Source organism: Ovis canadensis, chromosome 7 (assembly GCF_042477335.2).
Source record: "Ovis canadensis isolate MfBH-ARS-UI-01 breed Bighorn chromosome 7, ARS-UI_OviCan_v2, whole genome shotgun sequence".
Taxonomy (NCBI): domain Eukaryota; kingdom Metazoa; phylum Chordata; class Mammalia; order Artiodactyla; family Bovidae; genus Ovis; species Ovis canadensis.
This window is the reverse complement of record NC_091251.1, coordinates 89,716,840-89,737,844: the sequence shown is the minus strand read 5'-3', so window position 1 is coordinate 89,737,844 and position 21,005 is coordinate 89,716,840. Positions and strand designations below refer to the sequence as shown.

Here is a 21,005-nt window from a genome sequence, read left to right as displayed (position 1 = left end):
TAAGTCACTTCAGCTGTGTCCGACTCTTTGCCATCCTATGAACTGTAGCCCTCCAGGCTCCTCTCTCCATGGGATTCTCCAGGCAAGAATATTGGAATGGGTTGCCATGCCCTCCTCCAGGGGATCTTCCCCACCCAGGGATGTTCCTGACCTGTGTCTCTTGTGTCTCCTGCACTGACAGGTAGGTTCTTTATCACTAGTGCCACCCGGGAAGCCCATTTTCCTGTTAAGCTAGTCCCAATAACTCTGAGCTCAAGATAACCTTTGACTTCAGTGCTTCCTCTGCCCTAACTCACTTCTCTTTTTCTTATCACAGCATTCTGTGACACACCATATACAGTTATCTCTTGGCCTCCAGTTTCCACACTTCAGTCCCCTCCCAAGTCCTTTCTGCTCTGGCTGCTGGCCCAGTCCCTTCACTGAAATCACCCTCTTGAGCAACATCTCTCCTGACTTGTGGTCAGAGGGCAACCCCCAGGAAAAAAACCCTTTCTAACTAGTATGCAGAAGTTTTTCTGGTTCCCCTTGAAAGTCATCAAGAAAATGACTTATGGTAGACAAGAGCTACCACTTTATGGATGGTTTGCTTTGTAGAAGGGCGGAAAAGTTCTTGTCTTTCAGAAAATATGGTTAAGGACCTACATTTTCAAGGTACTTTAGAGACCACAAAGATACTTGAAAGACTCTCTTTGTCCCTACTCAGTGGTAGAAGAGAGATGCAAAGAGAACGAATGTTAAATGCCTGCGGTGGCAGGGACTTCAAACTCCATACGTGTTCAGCATCTTTATCTATGCTTGCAGCAGCCATGGAGTTGAGTTTTATTGCCATTTCCATTTTGCAGATGAGGAAATAGGCTCAGAAAGGTTAAATAAACTGCCTTAAGATGCCTGACTAGGATGTGGAGTCTGAACTCAGGTCCGGGTCGCTCGGATAAGACAAGAAGTCAAAAAAGGGGCCGGCATCCTCTGGCGTGTGTGTTGGTGCAGCGGGGCTTGGTTTGTCCCATGGCCCTCCACCTTGAATCTGTCCCTGAATCACTAGAACCATTATACAGTGCCTCCCTTCACCCAGGGTCACCCTCTCTACCCATTCTCACAACAATGAGTGCATGTCTCAGCATTCTCTGGGTGAAAAGCCAGGGGACCCACTCGCCGCTACGGATGTTATTTTCAGGTCTGCTTCTGCAGCAGACAGCTCTGTCCTGTACACATCTGATCTTTACTTGGCGTGCAGATAGATGGAAAGGATCTTGGACAGGGTGCCAGAAGACTTGCGTTTGAATTGCATTCCGCTTTTACTAGCAACATAGCCTTGACCAAGCCATATAATCTCTCTGAGCCTTGACTTCCTCATTTATAAAATGGGGATTAATGATAAATCCAAGAAACGAGATAAGTCAACTGTAAGGCATTGTATATATTTTTGTTAGGAAGAGATGATTCCTAATTTCAGAATGAGGAAGACCCAGATGATGGAGTGAAGTCCACAGGAGAGCTGGATAAAGTAGAGACTGACTGGCGCCAAATCTTGGGCCTTAGTTCCTAACTCTTCCTTCTTTTAGTTTCTATAACTGGCCCCTTGGCTTCCATACACTATGGCTTCTAAACTAAAATTATATAGGAAAACATTTTCTTTGACCTCAAAGTTTATTTTTTGCCTCTGAGTTTAAAAGAAATTCAGAAAATTTTATGGGCCCTAAAAATATTGTGGATGCCTGGCCCTGCACTGTACCTAAGGGATAAATCACCCCCAATTCAGATCCTCTGCCTTAACAGCCTGTTATGCTTTCTTCTGCACAATGCTGCCTCCCAGAGCCAGAAGGGAGTGGAATCAGCCACCAGCCAGAGATTGAAAACCAGAGCAGAAAGGGACTCCAAGGCAAGGGGGCTCCGGGGAGGTCCGTCTTCAGCAGGTGGGCTTTGCTGCCAGATTGACTGAAGTATCTTCTTGCAAGGAGTTCCTGAGAGGGGCCTGTCTTCTGCCTCTCTGACAGTGTCCTAGGACAGCCCATGGCTTCAATGAAGCCCTGATCCCTTCTCCCCAGCCCTGCTTTAGCCTCAGCAGAAAACACTCTCCTGTTAGGGAAGGTCTTCTGTACTGAGGCTGTTACATGCATTTTGTTATTGGGGCATCACAATATACTTATGACCCAGGCCATACCACCTCCATCTCAGAGGAGGAAACTAACTCAGGGAAGCAAGAGCTCTTGCCATTGGCACTACATGGCTGTGTACTTCCTCTGCAGGTTTGAGAAACCCACAATTTCAGGTCAGATTAAGACAGCAGCTCAGCTTCTCATCTAGAGTGGAGTGAGACCAGCTGGATGGTTCCTTTCCTTAGAAGACTCTGTGCTGCCTTGGACCCCTGAGAACTCTCTCACTGTGGCATGTGATTAAAAAGGGGGTGAGGGCTAGGAGGGAAGCAGCCATTAGACCTCTCTGATCAGGCCTCAGCACACATAGGGTCCCCTCCAGACAGATAATTACCCCAGTTGGCACTAGAAATTGTAAAAATGTCCTTTCCTCTTGGCTGTAGCTCCAGTACCAAACCCGGGCTTGACGTAGGGATAGGAGTTGCATTGCCTTCCTACTCCTTTCCCAGCCTTTCTGCACGACCCAGGACCCACCGGAGGGGCCTGTCTCAAGGTCTGGCCCTCCTGTCAGGGATTTCCCACTGATCCACATATCAGAATCTCCAGGTTTTCTAGATGGCATCCATTATTTTACACCTTCCAACAGAAGGATGCCAACTGACTTCTGTTTAATCTTTGTGGTATAAACCAAACTGTCAACCTTGGAAGTTCAGGCTCTGCATTAGGTAGATTCCTTAACTTCCGCAGGCCTCAGTTTTTCCATCTTGAAAATGGGGATACTAAAACCGATCTTGCAGGCCTATTTCAACGAAGGGACAGCACAAAACACAGCTCTGGCATCTAGTGGGTCTGCAGCGCCGGGGAACCGTGGCCCTCGGGGAACGGGGACCCACAGGACACCCACAGTGGACGCTGTACCCCCACAACTCCTACAAGTGGGGAGGTGAGGGGTCCCGGCTGGCGCTCTCCTCGAGGCTCCTTCAGACACCTTACACGCAGGCGGGGTGGCAGGGGCCAGGCAGGCAGAGCAGCTCTGCATTGCAGCCCCCTGCGCCGCAGTCGGGACCGGGGGCGCATTTCCAGGCGCCCGGGGCGCAGCCGATTCCCGGAGGCGGGGGAGGGCCGAAGGAGTCGACCGGGCCGCGAACCCGGAGGGCGAGCCGGTGAGCGGGCGAGCAAGGAGTTAAGCGGGGCCGGAGGCAGCGCGCCTGTCAGACGCGAGCATGTGCAGTTTGCACCGCATCCATACTATGGGTGAGTGCCGCCGCCGCCGCCGCCGGGGGCTCCGCTCGGCCCGGGCAGCGGCGGCCGCAGCCCTCCGACCCCCGCGCCGCGGCGGGCGCCGACACACGATGCGGGACTAGGCGCGGCGCCGGAGGGCCGGCGGCGTGGGGGAGGCACGGGCAGCGGCAGATCGGCGCGGGGGGAGCCCGAGCGCCGGGCGTGGGGGCGGGGAGCAGGCGGCGCAGGAGAGCGCCCCGAGTCCCGGCGCGGGAGGAGGAGCGGGAGCGAGCCCGGGAGACCGCGCTCCTGGCCGCACCTGCGCCCGGCAGGCGGCCGGCCCTGCCCTGCCCCGGCTCGCGATCCCGGCCCCGCACCGGTAGGTGCCCTCGATGCCCGCAGAGAGGCCTTTCCGCCGCCGGGAGAAGTGGCCACGCGGGGCGGGCAGCGCCGAGTTGCGGGGGGCGCGGGCGATGGTGCGGTGGTGGGGAAGACCCTGCCACCGGGGGACCAGGCTGGAGGCGCTGCCGGATCCCGCCTGCTCTTTGCTTTCGATTTCGTTGCGGTGCCCAGGCTAGAGAGCGAGCCGCAGATCAGATGGTGCGCCCGGGCTTGGATTCCCTGCGGGGGATGGGCGCACAGGGGGGCGTGTTGGGGAAGGGGTGCACCCTGGCAACTTTCACCGCCAGAAACAAAAGGGGCATCCGGGAGATGCGAGGGGAAGGGGCCAGCCGGGGATCTCCGACAGCGCAAGGTTGACACCCCCTCTGCCTCCGCGCGGAGAGCATCCCCGAAGCCTCCGGAGGGCGGAGGGGGCGTCAGTCTGGGTGGAAGCTAGAGAGGCTTGGGAGTGGGAACCACGGGCCCTCCTGAGTTTGAGGACTTTTCTGAAGGGGAAGAATCCGTGCCGAGATGAACCGTCTCTCCAGGGTGCATGGGAAAACTAGGCGATGGTGGACCGCACACCTAGTCCTCCCCTCCCCCGGTCCGGCCCCGGGGCCCAGCCCAGCCCCCTGGCCGCTAGCTCTCCATCTGCCCACCCTGATCTCCGGTCCTCTGTGGGAGAGGCGGGGCTGGGATGGGGACCGTTACCGCAAGGGGAGGGAGATGTTGGCCTCTTTCCCAGGTGTCTTCCTTTCCCTCTTTCTATGTCCAGTCGGAAACTGACCCCCTTCCTTCCTTCCTTCCCTGGACTATGTCTCCCTCTTTCTCTTTCGGGGGTATGTTTGTTTGGTTGCCTCGGGTTCAACCTGCTTAGGGTGGCAGGTTGTTCTGATGCCACTGGGAGCCCTCCCAGAAGGAAAGAACAGGACCCTGGGGAGCTGCGCCAGTGTAACCCTGGGGCTCTGCTCACAAGTCTCCTGCCTTCTCAGCACCCAGTAACAAATGAGCTGTTATTCTGGCCTTGGGACTTGAGTCAGGAGGCCTGGGGTTTTCTCTTTGCTGTAAGCAGGGAGAGGGGTCAAGGGGAGGGCTGAACACCTTCCCAGAATTGGGGGGGGGTGGTAGTGGATAGAGTGTCATTTTCTATAGAAAGCAAATGAGCCAGTTTCCAGGTCCCCAGTCTCTGACGTTGTGTCTCCAAGAAGAAGGTGCCTCCAGCTCTGAGCCCCTTGCATGTGACCCCCGGCTTCCATCCTGTGGCAGGATTGCCCATTGCCTTCTTAGAAAGGACAGCCCTTGAGAATCGGGTTATCCACTGGTGGCAAGGCAGAGCTGCATCTGCTTGCTTGTGGAGACAGAATGAGCTGGGTGGGACTGGGGGTGGCGTTGCCCGAGACTGGGGGCAGGCTGGCTGGGTGACTTCTGTCTGCTCCTGTAAATGAACTACTAATGCTGTAAGTGGTTGGGCCAGGGGTGGGTCCGGCCGGACACATGGAGGGGTGGGCTGAGATAAGGCTTGGCCCTCCTCCCCAAGGCTTTATATTTGGGGACAGAGTTGAGTAACTGGGGAGACAGTCGATGCTGGGTCAACTTATTTATCTGGTCCTTGGAGGGAAATAACAAGCTGATTTAGTGTTGACTTTGGCCACTTAAAGGTACAGGAGGGAAGGTGCAGTAAAGGATATCAGGAAAAATGAAGTCCCCTGAGCTATAGCTCTATATGGCCCTGGAACCTGTGGCTGAAGTCAGATCCAGGTGCAAGACTGGAGAGCACCACCAACCCTACTTTGAGGGCCCTCTCCCCTCTTAACTATGGCTCAGTTCTCCTTTGGGTTTATCCCAAGCTTTTCCGAGCTGAGGATAATGATATAGAGGCTTGACCTCCCCACTTACAGTGGGGAGAGAGGGGCTCTTCCATGGACTGTTTTTCAAATGTACTGAACGTAAGATGGGGAAATGATACTCCCTCTGACTCCCCCTTTTAAAGTGATGAGGCATGAATTTTTACATTTATAAAATGACTTAAATGCCTTGAAGTCTTGAATGAAAGATGTTTAATGAGCTAGGGATACTTATACTGTGTTTATTTATTTTATGTATCAGATTCACATATTGTTTCTAAAGGGAAAGGTGTCCTTTTGCAAGAAAGGGCCACATTACAGCATCTGTGATAGGGAAAGCTCAGTGTTGGTTTCAAAAGTGTAGTTTTTTTCATCAGAAAGGTACTTGCGGGCAGCAAGTGCTATTCTGTCTGCCTCTGCTCTCTGGAAGCCTTTTGAGCTCCTTCCTAGTAGGATTTTTTTCTGGTAGATGTTGTCCAGCCTGGATGTCAGTGACAATCCCCCTCCATGCTCTCAGAAGGGTCTCTGATGATGTTTGGGAACACTGATGTTATAAATTGAGACCTGGATAAAAGCAGTAAAGTGAAGCTGTTTGGCCTTATCAGCAGCCGTATCAGATCTGGCTGTCCTTGAGGGAAGGGAAATCTAACCCGGGCCCTGTCTGACTGTTTACAAATTTTTGTCTCTCTACTTTCCTTTGCCCTCCTCCCCCATTCCCAGTTTACAGGCAAGGTGGTTTAGGTTTGTTTGTTTTTCTGTTTTATAATTATTCAAGGAACTTTCCTTTTAAGGGTACAGATAACTTCTGACTTGGCAAACTCTCAACTCCCTTTGTGGCAACATCTGGGAATGTCAGAGGGATTCTGATGCCCTGAGCAGGAAGGAACTCAGCCTGACTGGCCAGGGCTCCTGCTTCTTCCACCACCACCTCTCAGAAATCATAGAGGCTTTATATATGACAAGTAAAGTCCAAGCTGATTTCTAGGGAAGGGCTAGGAGGTGGCCCTCTTGACTATGGCTCCCGTGGAGGGAAACTGAGTCACACTGTGAGTTAGCATGCTGGCCATGATCTGTGTGAATGCCTGTGTTGGGAAAGTTTTTCTTGCCTGGGATTTAAGAGTGTTTAGAATCCAGTACTGGAGATCCACTGGTTATACTTTTTTGTTATGAGATAAACATGCACTGATAGAATTTAGGTACCCACATGTTTGATTTCAGATATACATTTGTCTTGGACTTTGTGCTGTGGGATATGCCATGCTGCTGTGCTTCAAGGGAACGGAAGGGGTTTTCACCCCTGCAACTGACATCCATAGACAGAACTGAGGCTGGATAGGGAATCTATCCCATTCGCAGATAAAAAGGAGAGCCTGCTCCCTTCCCTTTGCTCACACCATCCTGCGGCTGTGGATTCCCACTGCCCTTTGCCCTAAGGCTGTCCCCAATGTTCATTTTAACATCCATCAGTTCCTTTAGGTATTTGGTGAGGTCAAAGCCACAGAATGAGTGATATTGGCTCCCTGTTTCCTCAGAGGCTGGTTCTGAAAGGTAACTTTCCACCCTCTACTGATGTTGGTGTTTCTGCCTTTGGGGTCGGTCACCATCAAGTCTGGCAGCTTGAAGAGTAACCAAAGTCATTGCCAGTTCCTGTTTCTGAACATTCAGCTCCCCATTGTCTTTTACTCTGTTTAATCCCTAGCGGGGAGTTTGATATCCTTTCAGGGCTCTTGGCTCTCCATGTGGCTGGTATTGTAGATGGGACAGCATCCTTGGAATTAGGGCAGACGGTCTACGTGGCAGGACTTGGGTCCTCAGATTGCTGCCTTCTGCGGCTCCACCCTCTGGACACATGGCAGTTTAGAAAAATCAGACATGGCGTTGTCAAATCCTAACTTACCGCTGGGAGATCTACTAGATCAGGGAGCATAATTGCAGAGGGCTCTTTCTGCCACTGCTTTGCACTTCAGAAGCCCTGCATTCAGGAGGCGCTGGGACTGCTTTCGCAGGGGGACTTGAATAATGAAGGCCTTCCAGCTGGCTCATTCACTCATTGTTTCCTTTCAGTTTTTAAGAGGCACTCCTGTCTCGTGAGTTTCTGGAATGGTCTGTCTCCATCAGAAAGGTCACTTACCCTGGGTTATCCTAAGGCCTTGACGCTAGCCCCGAGGAGCGAGGGATGCCAGCCAAGAAGGAGAGTGAAGGGCCACAAAGAGAAGATTCTTTTCTGGAGTTCTGAGAGGGTGATTCATACTTCAAGATAAAGTGTGCTTCCTGGGGCTCCCCGGTCTTGTTGTTTGCACAGTCAGTGGGGAGACAGGTCCTGGTACAACAAGAAGACCACCTTGAAGAAAATAACCGCAGTTCCTTGAATCAATGGTGGGGACCTATTTTTAGCCCACTTCCAGCCCCCTTCTTGTTTTTCATAGCAGTCCTTGGTCAGACCCATTTAGTTTTCAGTCCCTAGGACTTCTCCCTTTCTCTTTCTTAATTGAAAAAGCCTTTCTAAAAGCCAGGAGTGGGGCAGCCAGGGCCTTGGTCTTCCTTTCATCTACCTTCTGAAAACAAATATGGATGAGAAATATTATCACCACTGGGCAACATCAGCAGTGGCTTCAGACTTTCGTATTGTGATTGTATTTTTGGCTGTCACAAACAAGGAGATGGCCTTCCTATGCTAATCTGTAGATGCCTTAGAGCTTTCATATGGTCTGCCAAGTTTTCAGCATGTGGTGAGTACCTATTTAATCATCAGCTATAGTACCTGGACATAATCAGATACCCAGATTTCGAGGTCGTTGGGCGATAATGCTGTTTGTGTAGGCGCTGACGCTTGGCAAAGGTTTTCGGGATTAGAAAATCTGGGATCCCTCCCTGACTTACTGTGTGACCTTGGACAGCCCACTTCAGCCCTCTGAGATTTCATTCCACCCATGGAGCTCCAGCTGGCTTCTGTGAACACAGTGATAATAATGACGACAGCCACTGTTTATTGAATACTCACTCTATGCCAGGCATTGGGCTGAGCACTTGATAAAGGATAAAATCACCTCACATGCCACAGTTAGCAAGAGTCCGAACTGAGCTTTGGACTGAGATCTGTCTGATTCCACTGTGTTCTGTAGCCTTGGATCGCATGGTGGAACAAATGTCGGGGAGAAAGTCAAGTGGAGGTAGTGGCAGTGAGAGTGTAAGTAGGAAAGCTGGGGTGGGTTAAACACAGCTAGTTAAAAGGAGATGGAAATTGAGATTCTCCTTTGAAAAACAATATCCTGACAAGTGTTCGAATGTTCGGGGAGAGAGAGGTCAGTACCCTGCACTGGGGAAGCAGACCAGATGGCCTGGGAGTTACTATAAGAGGACAGACTTTCTGCTTAGCGTAAGAATGTATCTCATAAACCCCATTTCATTTGCATGCCAAATTTTTCTCTTGCTCAACCGGCTATTTGGGCAGCATTTTCCTTCTATCTCCAGGCAAGAACACTGGAGTGGGTTGCCGTGTCCTTCTCCAATGCATGAAAGTGAGGTCGCTCAGTCGTGTCCGACCCTCAGCGACCCCATGGACTGCAGCCCACCAGGCTCCTCCGTCCATGGGATTTTCCAGGCAAGAGGACTGGAGTGGGCTGCCATCGCCTTCTCCGAGGGACGGGGGAGCCCGGTGGGCTGCCGTCTGTGGGGCTGCACAGAGTCGGACACGACTGAGCGACTTAGCAGCAGCAGTTCCTTCTATCAGCCTACCTCTTCTAGTCACCGTAGTTTATCTTTGCGGATTCTTTTTTAATCTTAAATTTTTGGTTGCGCTGGGTCTTTGTTGCTGTGTGTGGGCTTTCTCTGGTTGCAGAGTGGGGTCTACTCTTCGTTGCTGTGCACGGGCTTCTCATTGCAGTGGCTTCTCTTGTTGTGGAGCACAGGCTCTAGGCACATGGGGTGAGTAGTTGTGGTGCACAAACTCAGTTGCCCGTGGCATGTGGAATCTTAGTTCCCGGAGCAGGGACTGAACCCGTGTCTCCTGCATTGGCAGGTCGATTCCCATCCACTGTACTCCCAGGGAATTCCTTTGCAGATTCTGGACTCCAGGCCTCATCTTCCAACCTAGTTTCTGGGCCTTCCCCTGCCCATCATTATAGTCCAGCTGCGGAGACCCTGATTATGACTCTGGATCTCAGGTATACTCTCTAGGGTACAGCAAGCATTGGACCCTCCTGTCCTTCTGAGAAAGTGTTTGTGGCCACTGATAACTCCATTCAAAGATGACCAGCTAGTTCATTGAGGTGGTTCTCATCTTTTTTTTTCTTGTTTGTTCCAGGCAAGTTAACTCTGGGGCTTTTCTACCATTTTTTGAGACGTTTGTGGAAGGGGAATGGAGGTTAGGTGGTGGCCTGAAGCAGGGGGGCTGACCCTGTTTTGAGAGTTGACATGATAGTGTATAATGGAGCCTCATGCCAAGGTCATGGGACTTCAGTTCTTGTCTCAACTCAATGACTCAGGGCATGTGACGTAAATTCGTTTCCTTATCTGTAAAATAGGAGTGTCAGGAGAGATATTCTCTAACATGTCCCGCCGGCAATACTGCTTGGGTCATCTAGTAAATTTCTGGGGCCTCCCTAGTGGCTCAGCAGTAAAGAATCTGCCTGCCAACGCAAGAGACATGGGTTTGATCCCTGGGTCAGGAAGATCCCCTGGAGAAGGGAATTCTTGCCTGGGAAATCCCATGGACAGAGGAACCTGGCAGGCTACAGTCCATGGGGTCTCAAAGAGTCAGATCCGACTGGGCGACTAAGCGCACACAGACACGTTAGAATCTGGATAATTTGGTTCTTTCTCAGGCAATAACTAAGCTGGTCTGGAGCAGGAGGAAGTCACAGCTGAGAGAATAGAGGTAGGCTGAAGGAGAAAGAAGCCACACTGCAAGTTAGGGGACTAAGTCTTGTGAAGGAGGCCTGGGTTGGGTCACTTCTCCTTGTTAAAATGGGGAGCCAAGAGGTGGCTTCTGTTCACGCTATTGTCATCGCCTGGTGATGAAGTATACCTCTATCTTGTCTTAAAACTTAATCTTCACCCCTCATCCTCCTACTGTCCCCAAGTGAAGGCAGCAGAGAGGTTCATGCACTGGTGTATGTCTTACAGTCCGTGCTTGGATTTGGCAGATACAGGTTCTGGTTCAGCCCAGTATCCTCCCAAAGCTCTAGGACCTAGGGACTGGCTGATGCTCTCCCAGTGACTCAGAGTCCACAAGAATGTATCCCCCGCTGCAGCCCTTGTTGTTGTTGTTGTCCAGTCGCTCAGTCGTGTCCGACTCTTTGCGATCCCATGGGCTGCAGCATGCCAGTCTGCGCTGTCCTTCACCATCTCTTGGAATTTGCTCAAATTAATGTCCATTGAGTTGGTGATGCCATCCAACCATCGCATCCTCTGTTGCCCCCTTCTTCCCCTGCCTTCAATCTTTCCCCACATCAAGGTCTTTTCAAATGCTTCAGTCCTAGCTCCTCCTAAAAGAAAAAGATCATATGGTAAGCTCAGCCTAGGGATCCAGAGAGTCACAGCTTTTCTGTTGAAGGAATCAGGCTGCCTCGATTTCCTTTTGAACAAGCCACTCATCCAAGGATTCTGCTCTCCGTTGGTACGTCTTTTAATTTCATCATATTCAAGGTTGGGGAGCAAATGAGTTGCCATTGAATCCACCAAACCAATTTTCTGTCCCTGCCTGCCTTGCTTTCTTCCTGAGTTTCTTATTGCCTTATTGCAGTGATTTTGAATGGTGGTTACCATACCACTGGGGATATTGATATATTATTTTAGTTGGTCCAGGGACAAACATTTTGTTTTAATAGCTATGTTTCTAATGAGTGTAAAGAAACATGACTCATTGGGATTCACTCATAATACGACTTGATTTTGTCTCCCGCTGTCCCTTTATGTTGATTCAGTGGGATTGGTTGTTTCCCTGCCCCAGGAGGAAAACTCCATCAGGCCTCATAATGAATGATCCGGGTCAATCTTAGGCAGTAGAAGGTCCTGTGGTCACTTTAAGTCGCAAGCTGTCTCAGTTCAGTACTGAATACATCCAGTCCTTTCTCCCTGGGCTGAGAGGGACAGGAAAGGGCTTGCTTGGCCAGCACTGTTGTTGGCCAGCTCCCAGCTTCCTGGGCTTGGCAGGTACCTAGTGCTGAGTCTCTTCTTGTGGCCACAGTCATGCATTTCTCAGAGACTCTTCCTCCATAAGTGGGGACTGTTTACTCCCAGTTGTCTTGAAAAGAGCAAATTATCCTCTATTCTAGCTCACTGTTCTTTCCTCAGCCCCTGAAAATCCAGCGATTCACCTCTAGCCTCTTTCGGCTAAGGTCTTTCCATCTGTCCAAATGGTCCTCTTGGACAAGACCTGCTCTGACCTGGAGCCAGCCCCTCTTGCATGTGGCCCACATTAGCCCGGGAAGCAATCACACTGTCCTCTCCTGCAGCGAACCTGAGGACACAGGCCCACCCCCACGCCCCCAGCTCGGCTGGCTCCCTCGGCTCCACCCACAGCAGATGGGCAGCTCACGTCTCACACCTTGTGTGTCTCAGGTACAGTCAGATGCCAGTCCACCTTGGCCTCTCAGTTGCAGGCTCAGATATCAGACTTCCTGGATGGTGCTGTTGGAGGCCCTCGCACCAGCTGGGGAGCATCAGACCTGTTGTAGTCAGTGTTTTAGTTAAGATGCTCAAGACTTTTGACTGAACCTCTTGTTTTGTGTGTCATCAGAATTATAACAACAGAAGAAATCCAGGATTTCGTGAATATTATTGCTTAGGATAAGGCTACAAATACATACGTAACTACAAATTTAACTTAAATCAAGATGCTAGCAACAGCTAACATTTACTGAATACTTATAATGAATGCCAGGTGCTGTTTTCTGGGTGGACATGAGTTTGAGCAAGTTCTGGGAGATGGTGAAGGACACAGAAGCCTGGCATGCTGCAGCCCATGGGGTCCCAAAAAGTCAGACACGACTGAGCAACCGAACAACCAAAAACACTCTTTCATGTAATTCTTACAAGGGAGGTACTTGTATTATTTTTCAATTTACAAATGAGGAAGCAGAGGCAAAGAGAGCTTCTCTAAGGTCACACAGTTGGCATCGGGGCCCAGATTCAGATGGAAAGAATGTGACCCCAGAGTGGGCTCTCTTTTCTTTTCCTGGCTGCGCTGTGTCTTTGTTGCTTTCTGTGGACTTTCTCTGGTTGCAGAGAGCAGGGGCTTTCCTCTAGTGGTGGCGCACAGGCTTCTCATTGCAGTGGCTTCTCTTGTTGCAGAGCACAGGCTCTAGGGCTCACAGGCCTCAGCAGTCGTGGCTCCCAGGCCAGGCTCAGTAGTTGCGGCACACAGGCTAAGTTGTGCCAAGGCATCTAAGATCTTACTGGATCAGGGACCGAGCCCGTATCCCCTGCATTGGCAGGCAGATTCCTAACCACCGATCCACCAGGGAAGTCCCAGAGTGGTCTCTTTTAAATCGCTGTATCTGCCTCTTCTTACAAGGGTAGTAGAAAGCCGTAAGTCATGAAGGCAGAACTCAAATGATTGAGACATGCTGCCTTAGGACCTAAGTGCAGAGTCCTCACCCTGGCATTTGAGCTCTCCATTCATCGCCTTCGCCTACTTTCCCAACAACTCCGTCTATGCCTTTCACCAAAGCCTAAGCCACATGCCTGCTCACCTGCCACGTAGCACCCACCCCATACCTCATAATTTCCCTGCCAGGAGGCCCCTCACCTCTTTGCTCCCTCCTTACATTACAGTCCTTTTAAGAGAACCCATCTTTGCTGCAAAGGTGTATTTGACCAAAGCCACTTCCTCAGGATCTTCTACAACTCTTGCCATTTTCTCACTAAAATGGCAGTTATTATGTGCCTTTATGCAGAGTGTAGGGAAGGGCAGTTATCACACCCCAGTTTGAACTCTCCCTGACACTCACTTCCTGTTGCTAATACATGAAAGGCCTTCACCCCTCTGAACTTTGGTTTCATCATTCCTAAAGTATGGGTATGAATTTGCTCCTTTTGACTTCCAAAAAACAATGGTTTATAGTTGCCTTCCAGCCTCATCTAACTGTTCAACTCTCAAGGGCTGGACCTGTGTCTTGGATGTCTCAGTACAGCCCAGGACTCTGCCCAACCTTTTACATGCAGATGGTATTTAAGTGTCGGTTGGTTGGTAGGTGGGGAAGGCTGTAAGTCTGCTTTGGGCTTGACTAACTTCGAGAAATCACCTTCCTCAGGGTGGTCACTGCTGAGGACCTTTGGAGTTCTTTTTTTTGTACAAGTTGGTAACAGAAGTTTTGGGTCCAATCTGCCACCTTTTGTCTTTAAGAGACCTAATGTAATGCTATTTAGGCCCACACTCCTTTATCTGCAGTTTCAAAATCCAAAACATTCTAAAACCAAAAAGCTTTTTTAAACTCATGTGATGGCAAAGCCTGACCTGAACGAACATGAGGCCAGTGGCGGTCTCTTTTATCTGCAGAGCGAGCATATTCATAGATTTGGCTGCAGAGATGTTCGTGTGTTTGGGATGCTGCCCCCAGACCCAGCTGTGGGGGGTCACGTAATCTACTGGATGCGCTCTATATTCAGTCCAGTCGCTCAGTCGTGTCTGACTCTCTGCGACCCCATGGAATCACAGCACGCCAGGCCTCCCTGTCCATCCCCATCTCCCGGAGTTCACTCACTCATGTCCATCGAGTCCGTGATGCCATCCAGCCATCTCATCCTCTGTCGTCCCCTTCTCCTCCTGCCACCAATCCCTCCCAGCATCAGAGTCTTTTCCAATGAGTCAACTCCTCACATGAGGTGTCCGAAGTACTGGAGCTTCAGCTTTAGCATCATTCCTTCCAAAGAAATCCCAGGGCTGATCTCCTTCAGAATGGACTGGTTGGATCTCCTTGCAGTCCAAGGGACTCTCAAGAGTCTTCTCCAACACCACAGTTCAAAAGCATCAATTCTTTGGCGCTCAGCTTTCTTCACAGTCCAACTCTCACATCCATACATGACCACAGGAAAAACCATAGCCTTGACTAGACGGACCTTTGTTGGCAAAGTAATATCTCTGCTCTTCAATACACTATCTAGGCTGGTCATAACTTTTCTTCCAAGGAGTAAGCGTCTTTTAATTTCATGGCTGCAGTCACCATCTGCAGTGATTTTGGAGCCCCCCAAAATAAAGTCTGACACTGTTTCCACTGTTTCCCCATCTATTTCCCATGAAGTGATGGGACCAGATGCTATGATCTTAGTTTTCTGAGTGTTGAGCTTTAAGCCAACTTTTTCACTCTCCTCTTTCACTTTCATCAAGAGGCTTTTTAGTTCCTCTTCACTTTCTGCCATAAGGGTGGTGTCATCTGCATATCTGAGATTATTGATAATTCTCCCGGCAATCTTGATTCCAGCTTGTGCTTCTTCTGGCACTCTACATTACCTTAAAAAAAAAAAAAAAAATTAAACAGTTCTGAATGTCAGGGGTTTGGGACCAGAGGTTGTGGTTCTGGGCAGTATTTCTCCAGAGGTGCTATTGGCAGTAATGGGTGGAGAGGTCCTTTGGATGCAGGACAATGCCAGCGTCACAGACCCTCATATGACCTTGCCTCCTTGACCTTGTCCTAATCTTGGCCCTGGTTCCAGTATGATAGCCCACACCCTGGTTTACCAATTTGGTTTTTTAAAATATTGTATTACATACGATACCATTTATCTTGATTGCTAAGATTTTTTTGGCACCTCCTTCAGTTCTGCGCCTTAAGTACATCATCAATCTTGCCTCACCCTAGGAAACCAAGAAGGCTTCCTGGTTCATCTCAATGATGAACTGGTGGGTCCTCCAGGTGGGAGTGCCTGCTGGGTGCTTGCATTTCACTCGAATCCTGGGGGTGGGGGATAGGCTGTTGGCCCTTGACTGAGTCAGCTCTGCAGAGAGACTTATAAACTGGTTCCTGGATGCAAGTCCTACACCTGGATGTTTCTTCAGAGCCCAAGTGAGCCAAGTTCCTCTACCACCTTCTGAGAAGGGAGAATCACTCTTCTTGTTAATCCCTATAGCTGCTTCATCCTGACATTTTAAAATTAAAATATATAAATTACACAATGCTCCTGGAAGAACAGCAGAACAGTAGAAAAATGTACGGTGATGGAATCTAAAGTGTTTTATTGTGTTTTCTTCATTTTTGGATGAGGGAATCGGGAGGCGAGGTAATAGAGTTGTGAGGGTTTGTGGAAGAGCCAGGTTCAGACAGCCCTGTTTCCAGGCCCTCAGATGGGGAGGATACATGAATCAGTTAGCTATCTCTTGATTGAAGGACACTTTTAAAGAATTTTATTTTTAATTGGAGGATGATTGCTTTACTATATTGTGTTGGTTTCTGCCATACATCAACATGAATCAGTGATAGGTATACACAGAAAGACACTTTTTTTTAACCCTTCGTACCTATTTGGCAGTGATGGGCATGCCTATGGGAGTCAAGGCCGCCTTTCCGCTACCATTAAGTAACCAGCCCCTCTTATATTCTGAGCCGTATTTCTGGCCTGTTTTGCTAACCTATTGGAAGTCCTCTGAGATCATTTCTCTATCCCTATTTCTGTTCACGATTCCTCGTGATATAGCATTTCCATAAATATCCTTAAGCATCCTCTTACATACTGTTTACTCATCTTCTCATCCATTAGGAAGATATTCACCAGACCAAGCCTGGCACCTCGTTCTTTGACTTCTTCTAAACACACCTCTGCCTCCAGACATTCAACCATTTGTCATTTCCCTGGGCCCTGCAGATGACATGCGGTCTTCTACCTATTATTACGTGCAGGAAAATGCTGCAGTATAGTATAATTTAAATTATTTGTGGAGATGAAATTTCCCAAAGGCCCCCCAATTGTATAGTTGTCTTAAGGTCCAAGGTTAGATCACACCGTGTACCCATCATTCAGGAACTTCGTGTCAATATCTGTAGGTCTGTAGGAGACCACTGAACTTCCTGTCTGGGCTTGATCACATGAAGCTGCCCTGATTCTGCTCACCTGCATTTCCCTCAGCACTGCACAATCTAGGATGGTGTCCCTTTTTATTAGAACAATTATTTGTAATGCCGCCTCATTACCCCAATTAAAATTTATAGATAATATGACATACCTGTCTACATAAATTAAAAAATCAGTATGCCTAAACTGAAAGAGAACTAAGGGAAAAATTAATTATAATACAATACCACATATCCCAATATGGATTGCTTGGGCACAATGACACAGAAAACAGAAGGAAGGAGCCAGGTGCTTGAACCTGTGCATAGAATCACTGAGAATGTAACAGCCACAGATACCCACAAGATACAGGTGTGTCGTGTGGGTGACTCAGATACCGGGAGAGGCGCCCCGCAGTTGATGTGGTTTTCCAGGTTGGTGAACCTCTCTTCGTAAACTTCCAAACATAAAGTACAGTATCCCCTTGGTTTGTACTCCAGTGGTATTCCAGGAGGAATGTTAAAACTGTGCAAAAATCTCCTGTGTTTATTTCAGAAAGGAGTTTGGTTCTAGATGCTGATAACTATGAAGTGGCTTTTCTCCCCTGTGAATGCCCAGTGGCATGTTCTAAGTTATGTGGGAGGGTTCTTTTGTGGGTTGTTGTGGGAACTGCAGGGCGTCCGGCATTTCAGGTCCCCACTAATAAGTACCTGCAGCGCTCCCCACCCACTGTGGTGCTGACACAGGGCCCCCACACTCCCCCATTTCCAGGGGCGGCCCCACTGGGAACTACTGGTCTGGAGAACGACCAGGAGGAGACCCGGGAGATCTGCTTCCGGGTCAAGGCTCCTTAGTGCTTGTGTGACCTTAACTCTGGCTGCCTGGATCTCCTCTCTGTAAAGGGGTTGTTAATATAATGACACACTTGGCCTTCGTCTTTGGGACTGTGGCTCACAGTGCTCCCTCCGTGACCTCAGGTCAGCCCAGAGCATTCATATGGACCCCACAGTGTATGTCCCAGCCACAGCTCTCCCTCACTGTGGTTTTCTCCTGGGTGTTTCAACATATTTATGTCTCTCTTAGGGCTTCCCTAGTGGCTCAGATGATGAAGAATCTGCCTGCAATGCAGGAGACCCAGGTTTGATCCCTGGGTAGGGAAGATCCTCTGGAGAAGGGAATGGCAACCCACTCCAGTATTCTTGATTGGAGAATGCCATGGACAGAGGAGCTTGGCAGGCTATAGTCCATGGAGTTACAAAGAGTCGGACATGACTGAGTGACTCACACACACACACACACACACACACACTCTCCTCTCTTATGTGGGAAGAAGAAAGGAGGAAGGGAGAAAGGACACCTCCTCCTGCCCCCATCTCTACTCTCCAGCAGCTTTTCTCTCCCCTTCCCTTCATAAGCAAAATTCTCGAGAGAGTCGCCTGTCCACACTGTCCCAGTCACAACGGGCCCCAGGAGCCTCTTTGCTGCAGACTCCCCTCAGTCCCCGTTTGGCCTGCCTCTGCGGTTAGCCGAGAGACCCCTCACACTCTCCTGCCCCCACTTCCTCGGCAGGACCCCTTCCTGGGCATCCTGCTCCCTCCCTGGCCCCTCCACAGGCCTCATGTCCCCCCTCTGTGGGCCTGGGATGTCACCTGTTGCGCCTCCTCCCCAGCAGGCCCCTCCTCTCTACCACTGCAGCCAGTGGGGGCTGAGACCTGCCTCCAGCCTACAATCCTGTGGGCATCAAAATAAGAGCATCAAAACGCAGTTCCCCGTGGATCACCTCTGATGCACACCTTTGCCTACATCCTCTTCTCTCAGTGAATGACCCTACCTCTGCCCAAGTCAGAACTATGGGTGCCATTCTCCTCTCTCTCTCACACCTCCTTCCTTCCCACCCCCTGCCCTACCTCCAGTAAATCTCTCACTGAGTCCCTTCAGTCCTGCTTCCTTAATAGTTCTGGAGTCTTTGCTAATTTGAGTTGGCTGCCTGACCCTTGTTGACATTTAGGATTGCAACCTGTACTTACTGTTTGGCTGGATTAAGGTCTCTGGAGGCTCTTGGCACGGAAGGGCTTAGGGTTTCCTAAGTAATTAAAAAAAATTAACCTCATTCTAAATTATAATATAAAATAATGTTTTCAGAAACAACAAAATTTATTTGTATACCAAAGCCACTGTAGTTTCTTTTTTATTCTCTCTCATAGCATCTTTTTAAATCTCTCTCATTTGCCCTTCTTTAAAATAATTTCCTCTGGTGCCCCATTGTGGCTGGTGGCCCTAAGTGTGTGTCTAGTGGGCCATTTGGACAATCCAGGATCACGTAGAATGTCAGCGACCTGTGGCCTGAGGTGTCTTTGCCTGTGGTCTTTGCCTCTTGGGTGTTTCTGTGTACCTGGTGGCATGACATAGATACTGAGTAATTGTTTAAGGAGTGTGTGAATGAGTGCATGAACAATGAGATGCACTTGAAGTAGGTTCATTTAAGTAAAAGGCACTGTTGGAACTTACTATCGTTACTAGGCTTCTGGTATTTGATGCTACAGTAGAATTTCCAAGATTGTATATTTACGATGTTCTAAAGACAAGCAGTGCCACCGTTGTGCTTCAGCTTTCATACTTCAACCCACTTAGCACTGAGTAGTCTGTACATAAAAGATGCATATGAGGATTTCTGAATTAATAAATAAATGAAGTTGCACAATATGATGGTTTGCTTGATTCCCTTCCTGCAGTGAGGCTGCTTAAAGAGGCTCCATCACCTGCCCCTTATTTAAAGAGGTGTGTTATTTAAATCGGCCACACCCTGGGACTTCCCTGGTGGTCCAGTGGTTAAGAGACCATGCTTCCTATGGCAGGGGGCACAGGTTCGATCCCTGGTAGGGGAACTGCCATGTGGTGTGGCCAAAAAATAGAAGACAGAAACAAATAAAGTGGCCACACTCAGCTGTGACAAGACGTGGTACTTGGGGGAGAGAGGCTGTGCCTGCATGAGATCTCAAAAGGGATGAACATGGTCTAAAGACCTAAAGTCAGGCACTGTGGATAGGACTAACCACAAATCTGGGCAGCGTAGGGGGAATGAAAGACCAGGTAATACCTAGAAGGCTGTGGTTTCACAAACATACCCTGACTCAGTATGGGCTTGTGGACACAACAAGTGTCAGCAAATATTAACTACGTCCAAGAATAGATCTAAATAATCCTGTCCTCTGGTCCTGATAGGGTGGTCTCCTGCAAGACTGCCGATCTTGGGGAGAGAGAGGAGTAAACGGGTAGAGAAGTAAGAGAAGGGGGAGGCCCCACTGGAGAGGAAAGGTGTCTATGAGGGACCCACTGACAGGGCTAGAATTTGGGGCCCAGGTAGACGGGTGACGACCAGTGTCCCCCCTGCTTTCACCCTCCGTGTCTGCTCTACTCCATCCCACCCCCTAATGGCAGGGGTTCCTTTGTTGCTGTCATTATTTTTCTCCTAACTTCTTACTTGGAAGTAATTTCAGACTTACTTCAGAAGTACCTTCAGAAAAGTTGCCGGAATGGTACAGAACACGCATGCATGCGTGCTAAGTCACTCCAGTTGTGTCTGACTCTTTGCTGTAGACCCCAGGCTCCATCTGTGGGATTCTCCAGGCAAGAACACCGGAGTGGGTTGCCATGCTCACCTCCAGGGGATCTTCCCCACCCAGGGATCAGGTTCTTTACCACTAATGTCAGCTGGGAAGCCCCACAGAATACATATATACTCTTTATCCAGATTCAATATTTTTTAACATTTTGCTTTATCATTTATGTTCTCTCTCCTTCTTTTTTCTGAACCTTTTTAGAGTCAGTTGCCTACTTGGTGGCCCTTTCTCTCTGGATAATTCATGTGTGGATTCCTAAGAATAAGGATACTGTTTTATAATATCTGCAGTATGTTGAACTTTAATATGACACTTTATCTAATCTGCTGATTTTATTGCAAATTTGTGGATTAACTTAATAACATGCTTTACAGCATTTTTCTCCAGTGAGGATCCAACATGGCATTTGTTATGTCTTTTTAGTCTCTTTTCATCCAGAACAGTTCCTCAGTTTTTCTTTGTCTTTCATGACACTGACATGTGTAAAGAAGATAGTCTCCTTTTCACCTTAAAAAAAAAAAAAAAAAAAAGGAAGGCTCTTCCCTTTGGATTGGTCTGTTGTTGGGTTATGTTTAGACTCCAAGTTACACATTCCTGGCTAGCATACACAGGAGTGATATTGTGTCTTTTTCAGTGTGTTACATCCAGAGGCACCAAATGTCCTTCTGTCCTTCTTGTGTGATGTGAAGTTTGATCACTTGGCCAAGGTGTCCCATTTCTTCAACGTGTGTTTACTAATTTTTCCTCACTACTAATAAGCAGTCTGTGGGGAGACAAGACCATATGAATGTCTTACTCCTCATCTACATTTTGCCCCAAGACTTAGCAATCATCCACACTGGGTTTACAGGTATTTCAGG

General features: G+C 49.1%; 1 protein-coding gene across 3 annotated transcripts in view; it reads left to right on the top strand.

Annotated features, from left to right (window-relative positions):
• Positions 1-3,197: 3,197 nt before the first annotated feature.
• Positions 3,198-21,005, top strand: part of TMEM229B (transmembrane protein 229B) — a 41,037-nt gene continuing 23,229 nt past the window's right edge. The window contains exon 1 of one of the 3 annotated variants that reach the window (XM_069596873.1): positions 3,198-3,347. The gene's annotated coding sequence lies outside the window, so the exon portion shown is untranslated. Of the gene's footprint in view, positions 3,694-21,005 lie in introns of all 3 variants that reach the window. The other 2 variants (XM_069596870.1, XM_069596874.1) reach the window with 2 other exon arrangements.